This window comes from Egretta garzetta, unplaced genomic scaffold (genome assembly GCF_000687185.1).
Source record: "Egretta garzetta isolate BGI_Z169 unplaced genomic scaffold, ASM68718v1 scaffold185, whole genome shotgun sequence".
NCBI classification, from domain to species: Eukaryota; Metazoa; Chordata; class Aves; order Pelecaniformes; family Ardeidae; genus Egretta; species Egretta garzetta.
This window is the reverse complement of record NW_009259595.1, coordinates 1,173,910-1,187,413: the sequence shown is the minus strand read 5'-3', so window position 1 is coordinate 1,187,413 and position 13,504 is coordinate 1,173,910. Positions and strand designations below refer to the sequence as shown.

Below are 13,504 nucleotides of genomic sequence, written 5' to 3'. Positions count from 1 at the left end.
GGTGCTGTTACTCTAATCACAGTGAGGCGATAGACTCTTGTGTGAAGACAGAAACAGTAGTTAAAATACTAACCCCCCTTTGCATAACTGTGTGGCTGAAGTGTTTCAACACACATGTAGCAAACCTGAAGGAACTCAGGCTTGGGGTTGGTGTATTGTATGTGTACGTCCCGAATACGTAGTCCCTGGTTGTGTTACGGTGAAGGTTTGTTTAGTGGAAAGGATGGGGGAAATGGGTTGATGCAGAGGTGCTAAAATCATGATTGAATATGAGGGGGGGAAGGAAAAAATTATCTGCCCAAATTGCTGCTTGTTGAGTTCTGAGATAACAGGTTTTCTGGATGTACGTTACAGGTATCCTTCATTCTGGTAGTGTGTTGTGGAACTTTTTGGATAAAAGAGGTATGCCTGAGTGTATTTTATTTACTTTACTGATCCATTTTAAAGATCTCATTGGATTTCTTGCATCTTTCTGCTCTGGTCCCTGTTTACAAAGGTCCTTCTATTGTCTTCAGTCTTCATCCTGTTTTTTCTTTTTTTTTTTTTTTTTTTAAAAGTCTTTCTGCAAGGCTAACAAAGAGGGGGATTGTACGTTTTGATATTCTGTCATCTCTGTCTTCCCTAGTATGTCCGGTTTTCTTATTAGGGCATAAACGCATATGGAAAAAGGAGTCTTTTGGAGGCAGGGGAAGAGGGGGAGGGAAAAATGTACACTGACATTTAAAAAAGGAAACAGAAATCTCGATTTCTCACTCTGAGAACTCTGAAGCAATTATAAGCCGCAGGAGAGACCTGTGTATTCATCCATTAACATTTAGCAGCAAATGTGGAGCTACTTTTTGCTTTTGTTTTTAAATAGTATATAAACACTGCACAGTAATTTTAACCGTGAAAACCAGAACATGTCCTCCGAATGTCAATTTATGTGGACTTTAGGCAGGTAAAACTATTTCACTGGTTGGGAGTCTGGCTTCCAAGCTGATCAAAATTACTTCATGTCCTTAAATGAGAAATTATACAAAGATACTTATTCCACTTACAGAAATACTAATAATTTTTTTTGGTTAAAGAATTATTTCTGTAATGAAATGAAGTGATACAGACATCCTAATAAATTAGCAGTAGTCTGTTGTGATTTGTCTTCCTTATAGCTTCATTGCGTAAAATGAATGCAGGATCCATATGTAAAATAGAAGCCAGGAATTAAATGCTGATTGTTGCTCTTTTAGCTTTCTCTAGCAGAATAGCACAGAGAGTGAACTTTAGCTTTGTTATTTTGAGCGGAGGTTCGTATTTTCAGTATTCTGTTAGTATGAATCAAAACAGGATCTTATGAGGTACGACCAGAAGTTAACTTTTTTTTTTTAAAAAAAAAACAAAACAATGGGTCTCTTGTGTTGCTGTTTTTCTTCACCTCTTCTTTCGTCTCTCTTCTGTTCTCACCATGTTCCCTACCTCTTTTTGTATATGTGTGTTTTGTTTTGGGGTGTTTTTTATTTTTTTACCTTGGCTTCTGTCTGTCCCTGGGATGTAGCGATGCACTTCCTTGATGACCTGTGTAGCCAGAACCTTGGAGGTTCAGATTAGTTCAAGCACCGTCTGGCTTTCATGGTATTTCAAAGGAGTGGCTGTGGCACTTGCTACAAAGGATCCTAAGGCACATCTGAACTCTGAAGATGCCAGCTATAGAGGGCACAGCTGCTTCAAAGGAAAAACTGGGGGGAAGAGGAAAGGTAAGAAACAAGATAGGGGCTGAACAAAGAACGGAGGGGGAAGTTTGTAACTGAGCTAAAGAAGCTGATGCTCCTTCCAGAGCTGAAGGGTTGGGTTTATAGGCAAATCTGTTGCTGCTCTTTTTGGAAACAAAAGATAAGCTGTGTCAGTTTGTGGTTTTTCTTGTGTGTCTCTTTTTCAACACAAGGGGCAATAGTTTTGCAATGCTAGCTCTCGATTGCTTTCATTTTGCTTGCCTTGTTCTGGGAAAAGGGGATTGGGGAGGAACCAGGAAATCGTCGACCAATAAATCTGACCTTGGTGGTAGGCAAGATGCTAGACACATTAAGAAAGGATGAGATCACAAAACATCTGGAGAAATATGAGCTGATAATGGCTAGTCAGCTAGACTTTTGGAGGGTAAATCTCATCTGATGGAATTATTTGTGGAGAGATCATAGGAAACAGGCTGGATCCAGCGTACTGTAAAAAGTCTGCTTTGGATGACAGGGAAGTCAGATGCTGAGAATTACCTAGCACAGCGTAAGTATACTGTACTACATCTTTGAAAGAGCTAGCGTAGCCTAGAGATTGCTAATCTTCCTTCCACTGAGCAGACTACTTATGTCCTTGACCATCTTTGTTACTTTCCAGTGTCCTTTTAGAAAAGTCTGTGTTCTGGGACATCTTTTCATGTAGGAAAACCTGTTCTTTAAGCCACAGTTTCACATTTTTGAAGGATGAAGTCCAAATGTTTCTTTTTTCAGTAAAAATTACTCCCAACAAATTTTTATTCCAGCATTTTCCCCACCTTTTTTTTTCAAAATACTTTCAGTTCTTTAGAGAAGTTGTGCTAGGTTAAATGTTTTTCTCTGTGTTTGTAAACTGACTGTCTGGAACTTACATGCGAGTGACGCCAAACCCACTCTCGCTTTGAATGGCAAAGAGGAAGAGCTCAGATGTTGATGGCCACATTATTTATGTCAGTCCTGGAAGTTTGCTTTCATATTCTGTTTTATTGTACATCAGAAGCGAAACAAACCAGCTCTCAATTTTATCTCTAAAAGTGGGGTAGCATCATAAATTACCGTTACTTGTCTTTAAAAGAGATTTGAGAATGAGGGATCTAGGACATTGCAAGCCCTGTTTAAGCGAGCCTGGGAATGCTTGGTACAGTGGATCATGAAGAAACTGCCTGAGTTGGCTTTGATCCTCTCTTTCATGGTTCCTTCATTTTCGAGAAGGAAAAGGTAGGCCTGTGCAAAAAAAAAAAAATTGTCCACGTGTGGTTTTCTCTTCTTTTCTCCCCTCTCAGTAGGCATATTGAGAAGTCATCAGGCTTGGATTTAGGAAGAAAGAAGTACTAAGTGAGCATGCTGTTTTGAAGTAAAGAGAGCTAGAGAGTAAATCTTCCTTGTTGTTCTTGCAGGAGTGGTTTTAGGCAAGGTGCTGTGCCATGCATTTTAAGTTGGGTGCCTCGTCCTCACTCAAAAATGTCTTCCCCTGCAGCCCCTGTGTGGGTGCCAGAAGGTTCCTTCCCTTCCAGCATTCCCTGCGGGCGCTCCCCCTGCTTCGTCACCATCAGTTGCACTCCTTGCCTGTACCTGTGGCCTCCCCTGCCTCAACTTCCACCGTGCTAGCACTCTTAGCCCTGGACTTTGCCATCCAAAAAAGCTGGTGAGGACTTTGATGCTCTTAGAGCAGTACGTGGTGACATGCAGTGTATCTCCTTTTATCCGCAGTTTATGTTACTGGCAAATTCTCTTAAAAAGCAGGGTAGTTGTTGGAATCAGACTCATTCAGGAAACAAACCATAATATGTGTTGGAAAGAGGGGTTTACTTAACATTTGAACATTTAATTAGAATGCATTTTAAAAGAGCATTGTAAAAAAATAACTGTCAGCCTTGTGGTTTTTTTTCCCTTTTACATATCGAAGTAACTGATTCACTAAGGAAAAAAATGAGTTAAATCTTATTTAAAAAGTCATCTCTCATGGGGGGAAGACAAAGGCGGGATTATTATTTTCAGATGTATTATGTTGCAGGTACAATGTGCCTCTTAAAGGGGGAACAAAAACCAGGAAACTATATGAGGAAAGAGGAAGAAAAAGAATGGGGAAAGAATAGCACCATATTAGGTGTGAAGTAGTGTGCTGCTGTGAGAAATATTTACTGCAACTGAAAGGGGGAAATAATGAAGACCGACTTTGAGTGTAGTTGGAAAACATGTTACAGAACTCTGGGATTATTCTCCCACCTCCTCAAGTTGAGCCAAAAATGTGAAAAAAATAGCTGGTCAAACAATATTGTGAAATTTGTCAATTTATTCAAAAGTGCATGGTCGTATTTGAGGACAGCAGAGGTAAACAATCATCACAGACTGTGGGCAAGTCAGTTACTGTTTTCCTGAGTCTCTTGGGTAAGTGGGGAGAGCGTGTTTTGAAGTGCTGTCCAAAGCCCAGGCCTTTGGTGAACTGCATGTAGAAATAAGCCTTGGAGTCAGCGGTTCTGTGCATGACTGCAGCGGTGTTTCGTGTTAATATTGAGACCGAGTGCAGCATCTGAATCATTTACAGGGCTATCGAATCAGTTTCTTCTGCTTGCGCTTTACTAATGTATTCTTAATGAGGACCACAGAACATGCATGCTAGGGAACTGAGTTTTGTGTTGGTCATGAACCATGGCCTTCATGGGAGATACCTGTTTTGGGAGGGAGCTCCAGTCTTAGAACAATAGAACGGTTTGGCTTGGAGGGGACCTTTAAAGATCATCTAAGACGATCATCTTAAAGCCTCTCTGGAGCCTTCTTTTCTCCAGGCTGAACAACCCCAGATCTCTCATCCTTTCTTCATAGGAGAGGTCTTCCAAGACAAGCGTTATTAAGCTTGTTGTATGAAAGTCATAACTTAGGAAGTTGATGCTGCTGTTATTTTAGTGGACTTCGGGTGCTGATGGGAGTCAGGGCTGCTTACAACAATTGATGCTAATTCTCAAAATTTAAGTGCAGTTGCAAGATTTTGAAGGTTTTGCTCCTTTTTCTTTCTGAAGGAGAGGAGCTTGCTAATCCTCATGATGTAGAGGAAAAACTGGAAAACATAACTGGAGTGCTGCCTTCACAGTTTAGACTAGGGAGAAGAAAAAGGGCTGTTCAATTACTTTAGTAAAAAGTCTCACAAAGTATATGATTTAAAATAATTTATAATGTGTGTTTTTACTTTTGTGAATACTCAGCCTTAGCAGTATACCCTACTATTTCTGCAGTTCTGTCAAAGGATCTGGGGATCAAGGAATGTACCCTGATACACTTCAGAAAGCAAGCGATGTAAAAGAATAAATTTTGCATTTGCTGCAAGAGGCTCGATTGGTCTAATGGCTAATGGAAACATACAAATGAAACATTATTTGAACTGCTTTTTTACCCATCAAACTCCAGTTAAACTAAATCTCAAGATTTAAGATAAAAAAATACTTATTTAAAATTTTTTGCCACGTGCTCTCATATGAGGCCATATATCCGCCACATTAATGCTGCCTTGTTTGGAATGATGTATTTATACCAGTGTGGAAAATACACAAAGTAGGGTTTATGCCCTGAAGTGCAAGGATGTACACTATTTTATATGTTCTTGCCATTATGCCTAGGTTGGAGCTTCACAGTTGAAGGTATCAGTCAGACATTACACCCTTGACAAAAACTGTTAAGCAGTTCAAGATCCATTGTCAGGCGTCTTCATCCCTGCAAAGTGGGACTACTACCTTATATTTGCTGCTTGCTTTTCAAGGACTTCCAGGCATGGAGTGTCTGGGTTGGGAGTTTTTTTGTGGATCATGCATATCCCTGCGCCTGCCTGTGGTCTGTAAACCTTCTATAAATAGTAGTCAGTTAACGAAATGAAAACGTTTTGTTTGTAATGCAGATTTTTGGGGGGGTTGTTTTGGTTTTGTTTTTTTTTTTAATTTTTAACTTTTGAACATGCAGTCTCTCTTCCCTCCTGTCCTCATTAAGGCGAAATGAAACTTTGAGAACACCAAGAGAAACGAAGGCATTTATTTCTTGATTCAAGACTTGACTTGACAATACGTAGTTGTATAGTTTTAGCTATATTCTTCTGCAAGTTTATGCATGGAGCAAGCTAGAAATCCAGTTGTGATAATCTGTGGTGACAGTGCTGGTTGCGGGGCTTGGAAGTAGTTTTATAGGTAGGAACTGATTTTTGGACATAGAATATGAATCCTTTGCCACTACAAATTAAGTAGTCGAGTCACTCTATGGTAAGCGTTCTTTGTGTTGCTCTGGCAGTGTCTTGAGAAGACTGAGCTTTAGATTGGGAGATTAAACACCACTAATCATCATGGCTTTTTCTTCAATAATTCTTTTAATCTTGCCTTTTTCCATGATTGTTAATAGAAAAATGGTGTCACTGCTTTAATACTGCCTTTGGTGATACGTTTCAGACAGTGAAGGATAGTAGTTGACTTTTTCAGCTTGAAATTTTCTTAGCATCTGAGATCATTGTCGTTCTCAGTCTTCTGGTACAGATACTTTTTTACTATAGCATGAACATTTGAAGGTTTATAACTGATGTATCTCCCGGTGTGCAAGTCGAAGTTGCCTTACTTGCGTGATAGGAAAAGTATTTATTCTAAATAAGAATTAGGGAAAACTTACTTTTTCATATGTGGAAAATCACTGCAAACTTGCCTTCAGCCGACTTGCAGAGATACTGCCTATTGAACACTATTGTGACAGCTTGTTTCTGTCGTTTTAGCTGAAGTTTAGCCTGTAAAGTCAAGATATCTTGATCCCAGAGATGGGGAGATAGTTAAATTACATCATCATGGAAGAATACCAGCATACTTAGCTTTAAAGCCATTCAAGACTACATTGGCACCCCTTTGTTATACAGTGTAGCTGAAAACGAACTGCAGCAATAATGAACCAATCCATCTAAATCACAGCAGCTGAACGACTGACTGTTCTATCTCAAAATGCAAATGCCTTGTGCAGAATGGATTTAATTGTAAATGTTTGCTTAGTAGGGAATATGAGCCTTTTAGTTTGCGACAATAATCGTGAATACAAAGACCCACAGAATTTTAGGGTTTACATAGCTTGTCCCTGTTCTCATAACAATATTTCAAAGTCAGTTTTTTAAAATGTACCATTTGGCTTTTTTCTAGCCAGTGAATAGAACTCTAAATGCCCAATCTCTAAGCAGTGTTTTGAAAACTGAAAATAAATTTAGCTTGATGTATTTAGATCAGGCAGGATTTTCTGTTGTATTTCTTTCAAATCTATGTTAGGGCTTTTATATAGCATCAGATAATAAGAGGAAAAAGTGCTGACTTTCAGAGCTTGGATTTGATTTTGCAGTGCAGACATGATGAGTGTAACTTACCCTGTTACCGTTTTCTTTGATGTTCTAGTGAGGTGCCCCTCAAACAATTAAAAGGTTACTGCTAGGAATTTCTATTCTAGGAAAAAAACCAAGCAAACCAACAACTCTCCCCCCCATATTAAAATCTTAATTTTTTTTTTTTGTTGTTGTTAAATTCTGGAAACCTGGCTGCTGAATGCAACTAATGAGGATGAATCTCTGTCACTGATTTGAATGAATTAAAATAAAATAGCATTGCCATTTTATGGCAAGGAAAGGAAAAAGCTTTCAGAGCTTCAGTAGTAAAAAGAGAGAAAGCAGAAATACCTGCCTCCAGGCTGTTCCGAGGTATCTTTCTGTGTAAGGAAAGACAGATGAAACTTTGAAAGCACACACGCGCGCAAAAAACTGTGCATGTTTATGCTTCTGTTGGCATTTTGTATGTGTGTTCTTTAATAGCCTTCACATGTGGATTAGTCCTTCCAAAAAAAAAAAGGCAACCAAGCCCCCTGAAGAATAGGCCTTTGTGACACTAGAGAAGTTTACTGCGCCAAAGTTATGGTAAGAATTTGTAAATTTTGGCTGCTGGAGTACTTCCTTCCCCTGCGATGTTTTTAATGTTGGAAACTTTCAAGTGTGGACTAGAGGGTGTTTTTTGGGTTTTTGTTTTGTTTTGTTTTATTTTTTTTCTTTAAATGACAATGCAAACATTCATTTTATGAACTAAACGGCCCGTTCACATGATATTTTTTTTCTTTAAATGACAATGCAAACATTCAGAACTAAACGGCCCGTTCACATGACGCTGCTGGCAGTATATAAACACCCTGTTGATCTTGTTCTGCAGAAGTCTTCGCTGGGCATCCTGAGTCGTACAGAAATGCTCCGCTGCTCTTTTTGGGGCTGTGCTGTGGACTTAGACTGTATCTGCTCAGATTTAGTTTGCCAAATTAATGTCCCTGAAAGAAATGTTTTTACTTGGAACAGGGCCCTCAAAGCTGGGATGTTTTTCTATGTCTCTTTTTCTATGTGTGTTGAAAAAACTTCATTCTGCTATCTTGGGAATGGTTTTTGTTTTGCCTGTATTCCTCGGATAAAGCTGAACCTGTCGGGGAGATGTTTAGTATTTCTTAGTTGCAAAATCATCTTCCTCTTGCATATGATGTTGTTTCTTCATGCGGCTCTTGCGTTGAATGTTTTAGTTTGTGGGTAGGTGAAATAGCTTGGGATGAGAGAGCCCTGCAGAGCGCAGAGGGCCGAGGGGAGGCCGGTAGCTGCGCTGCCCGGTGAGCCTTCCGGTGGCCTGGGATGCAGTGACAAGCTGTGCAACACAGTTGACTTCACAGGGGTTTTCTGGAGTAACCAAGGGCAGAATTCGAGTCCAAGGCTAGACTGTCATGGTGACAAAATATTTAGAAAACATTTTCTTGCTTGAAACAAAGGCTTGGATTGTGCAACGCAAAGTACTGTCCCAGTGTAATAAACGACGTTGTGTATTTTTAAAGGGTTCTGTGTGTTCCCTGACCATCAGCTCTTGCCAGATTCAGCATGTTCAGGTAAAACAGGGTATTTTTCCTCCAGACTGTTGCCTTTAGAAGCTGGTTTAATTGTCCTCCTTTACACAATGGGGTTGCAAAGATGTAGTGGCCAAATCTGGCCTCACATCTTGAACGCAGTGGACAGCCCTGTTAAAGACAGATGCAATGGAGCAGCTTCTTCTCTTCACCGTTGGTGGCTCAGCTGCATCAAGAGCAGTTGCTTAAAACTTACACCTTGTCATTGGCATAGACTGCTCTGATCCCGAGTAAGCTCTAGGTCTAGGCTTGGTGATTGCTTTTATTGGGTTAGAATGTGCTGTTCTTGCTGCTGTATGGAACTTCTGTACTGTAGGTATTTCATCCTTCCATAATAATGGCTGTAACTTTTTTTTTTTTTTTTTTTTTTTTTTTAAAATACCGGAGGATTTGAGTTGTCCTAGCCTTACTGATATCTACCCTCTGACTTGGAAGGAAGCCAGAGGCCTAAAGTGGCTGTAGTGGATTGTTCATTGGGAATAATATAAAATGATTTTAAGATGAGCAAACCTGTGACAACTGAGTGAAGACTCCTAGCCAGCCATATACAATTCAGTTCAACATAACTGCCATTTGGATTTAATACATTTTTTTTTTTCCCAATCTAGTCTGTCTTTCTGGGTAATACCAGTTGTAATTTCAGATTAAAGCATGATTTTACATGTGCACTGCCTTCTCTGCTTACAGCAGTAGGTGGCCGAATTTCTTTCTGAAATAGGGACTTCTCTGGCTCTACAGCAACTGTAACCAGATCGTCTGCAAAGACTGTATTTTTTGATCTTCAAAGAAGTTGATGTTTTCAAAGTTGCTGTAGTTGTCGGAGTGTACTGTTATCCATGAAAATGGAAAACAAAAGCAAAACGTGGAGGGGAGGAATACACTTTTCTAAGGTTTGCATCATCTTGCATCTTTGTATGCTTGGCATGTAACCTTGTCCCATTCAGAGTGCTGCTCTGAACAGGGCAGAGCTCCTTCTTGGGGCTGCTGCTTTGTTGCTATCTACTAGTTCCTCTGTTGCACTGAGCTGCTAAACCAGCTGCTTTTGCTTTTCATACCTATTTTTACCATCTGTAATTTGCTATTAAGATGTTAACTTCTGCCTCCAGTTCGCCTAGCATGTCTCTATACTGAGACTACAACATGGGGGCAAGCAACCACTTCTGTGCTTTCTCTTGTGCTACCCTTTCACACTTGGGAAGTGGTCGCTGTAAACAGCTGCAGCACTGCTTCATTATCCTCTTTAAAAGCTCTTGCTCCTTGTCTTGCTTATAAAAGGCCTTGACGAACTTGTGGTGCATGTGTACTGAGACTGCCGTTCGCTGCGATGCCCAGTATTGGTCCCCTTCTCTTTGTGTGTCTGTCTGGCTTTCTGTTCTCCCTGTCTTATGACAGTAAACTCTGCAGAACAGGGACAGTCTCGTTGTTTTATTTGTACAGCAGGTGGCTCAGCTCCAGATGTATATCTGAAGTTGCGGTGTACTGCAGTAATAGAAATCGTTAGGCTAAAGAAGGCTAAAATAGGAAAAGGCTAAAGTAGGAAAAAATAAGATCAGATTTACTCTTATTAGTTTTGTGCATTTTTAAGGGTTTTTTTGGGATGGTCATGTCTTTTTTTGGTTTGGGGTTTTTTTGGTGTGTTAATCTTCTGACTAACAGGTTACTGTCAAGAACATGCAAAAATCGGTATATATGAAGTTTTCTTCCCACTTTAGGGAACCCTTCTCCCTGGGGCCAGAGGAAAGCTTTCTTCTCAGCAGCAGCTCCAGTCTGCTAGGAACAGGCTACTTCACAACAGTTCTTGGAGAGGTTTGTTTACTCCTGTGACTACACTGGGTGTGCTTATGGCAAAACCTCATGTTTCTGGAGACTTTGCTCTTTTTAGGCACCATTTTAGAAGTGGAATGGCACACAACAGGATGTGTGGTTGTAGATACATGTTCATGCTTCAGAGGCCATGCATATCTTTTTGACCATGTACAATCCTGTGCTACTTCTCTCATGATTCATGTGGTGAAATAAAACATGGAGGAACACAGAATTCATTTCTCCTTTTTATGCCTGATACACAGAATATTTATTGATTTTCATCTTTCTCCTGACTCTTCTAATCCTCAAACCAGTTACTGGAGGCAAGGAGATTAAAATGAGGGCACATGGCCGAGCAGACTTGAGGTTTTGTTCCCTGAATTTGATTTGAAAGTTGCTGTTTGATAAAGTTTTGTTCATTCTGTTTTTTGCCTTTGTATTTTTATCATTGTCCTGAATTACCAACACGTACTATTAGTGTTAGGATTTATTTTGTAGCATGGCTTTGCTTTGAGTGGACAATTAGACCAGATCACCTCTAATGGTTCCTTTCAACGTTAAGTGTTCTGTGATTCTGTGATTCTTGACTGGTTTGGTACTGGGAATGGCATGCAAAGCCCAGCCTGATTTTGAAGGAGAATAACAACCCCATTTATAGCAGTGTTTTGTTTTAGTTTTGATGTTGCTTGTGATGGCCATCAAACAGAAAACGAATAGCAGTCCCTCTGTTGTGAACAGGGTTATTTTTCAGTGTTGGCTGATCTGTTCAAATACAGAAGTTGGGATTCTTTAAGGAAAAGGTTCAAAACATGTAATAATAAACAAACCTCACTAGTTTACTACTTGTTAGTGTTCTGGGTCCATGCTTTGGAAGCAAAAGTTGCTTTTTGCTTTAATTACTAGAATGTCTGGTTTACTAAGATTGCTATGTAGCTGTGAAGTTGCCGGGAGTTTTGCTTTCATTTGGTTGGTTGGTTGGTTGGTGTTGCTGTGGGGCTCGCTTTCAGAAAGTAGAAATGTTTCTAACCTCATCGCAGCCTTTCTCCTTCACCCTTCTGTAGTCCTGGTGTTAGAAGAAGGGGGAGAAATAGGGGTAGCACGATGTGTGGTGGGGCTAGTTCTGTTCTTTCTGGTCCTCTTCAAGCAAGGCTTCAGTTATTTTATGTCACTGATGGAAGTTAAATTAGGTGCCTTAATGGTCACCTTCAGCAATAGCAGGTTGGCTGCAGATCTTTGAGACTCTGACTGTGGCAGAGGAGGTGTGCTCTAGATTCATGTTGTGTTGCTGGTTGTTGAAGTTTACAGCAACAGCCTGTTGTAAAAGTACAGACCTGGGCCATAAGGTCCAGCTTATCAGCAGCAGTTGACAGGGTAGTCTACTGATAGGAGAGGTGACCTGGAAGCTGAGCACGGCTGATCTGGTGCCCTCAGCTAGCACCGACCCACAAATTTCTTCTTTTGGCCCAATCAGAATAGTGACTGTGCCCTTCATCAAGGCCTGTTCACACTGGTGTAGTAATGGTCCATCATCCTTTGGCTGTCACCCTTTGGAGTCAGACTTGATAAACCAGGTGATCCACAGGGTGATGGATCTCTTCTGTTTGTTCCAGGGTAATAGTCACCTCAAACAGTTGACATTAAATGCTGCTTTATGAATGCCCTTAAGTTGTAGAAGCTTGTTTCACAACTGGTGATCTGGATGGCTGCAACTGGAGTCCCAAAGGACGGAGTAAATTTTGGACCTGAGGTGCCATTTCACTCAGAGAAGAGAGCCTTTGAGAGCAGGCTCGACGTCTGGCTCAGCCAGAAATGGGAAACCCTGAGCAGGCTCCAGACTCTGGAATTTGTTTTAAGTGAGACAACATCATTTTGTGTGAAGTCTGGAGTCAGGGTCCCCAAATGAAACTACATCAGATCTGTGGTTAGATTTGTGTCTGAAATGAGATCGCTTTAGTCCCAAAGGGATTTTTTTTATTTCTTACTGCTTTATAACCTAAAATCTCCAGAACAGGGAGCTTCTTGAAGGATACATGTTTAATACCAGCTTCCTGTTAAAACTTTCACTCATTTTTTAAAATTGTACTTATGACCTGCCATGGATTTTTATTTATTTTTGTACTTTGAAAGGTTGACATGTCTTCCTACCTTTTCCCACAATACCAGGATAGTGCTGAGTATTTTGGAAAGTGTTTTCTTTGTTCAGATTAGGACTTCCGAATGCAAACAATGCCTGCATCTGGTACCCTCTTCCATTTTTGCTAGGCTGGAAATGCTGTTAATAAAAGATGTAGGCATTCCCCATTCCTTGTTGCTCAGGGGAGATAGGTAGGTTGGTCAAACTGAAGGCAGAGCATCTAGAAGCTGAAGAGATGACTGGTATATTAGAGTACCGTCCTGGAACTGAGAATCAAAGCCAGTCTTCCCCTTGCTCTGCCACAAACTTCCTCCTATATGATCATCTCGGATAAGGTTATTTTTATCTCTCTGTGCCCCAGTTCCCTATCTGTAAAATGGTGATAACAGCACTTCCCTACTTCACAGGGATGTTGTGAGGACGAATGCAGCTCAGGGTGTGGGGCTCTTGGATACTGTGGTAACTGGGGGCAGATGGAAGAAGGGAAATGTTCCGCACAAAGGCTTTCTGTTCTTTAAGCCCAGCGATAGGTTACAGCGCTGATGGGAGCGTGGTTTCCACTGAAGTCGTGGCTTGACTGGTGTCATGTTTTTTTCAAATGTTTCCTTGCTCACTACTGCCTGCATGCCAGCAGAACACTTCGCGTCCTTGCTGAATGCTGCGGGCTCTGAGAACCCAAGAGCTGGGGTGAGACTTGCTGCTCATGTATTTGAGGGCATGGGCTGCTTGCAGTGACTGAATGGAGTACGTCCTTCTGGTAACAGCCACCCAGTGCATGTCACAGACTCACTCAGACCCTGGAAGGAGTTAAAAATATGTATGAATGGATGTTCACTTGTGAAATTCAAACTACTGTAGCAGTTACTCTGAGCAAGCTGTGGACTGCAGTCTGACCAGA

The 13,504-nt window shown here is 40.7% G+C and overlaps 1 protein-coding gene across 3 annotated transcripts in view; it reads left to right on the top strand.

Moving 5' to 3' along the window:
• Positions 1–13,504, top strand: part of AKT1 (AKT serine/threonine kinase 1) — a 98,402-nt gene that overhangs the window by 31,629 nt on the left and 53,269 nt on the right. The window contains exon 1 of one of the 3 annotated variants that reach the window (XM_035893691.1): positions 4,081–4,133. The exons of the other annotated variants lie outside the window; for them this stretch is intronic. The gene's annotated coding sequence lies outside the window, so the exon portion shown is untranslated. Of the gene's footprint in view, positions 1–4,080; positions 4,134–13,504 lie in introns of those variants that run through there. 3 annotated transcript variants of the gene reach the window in all.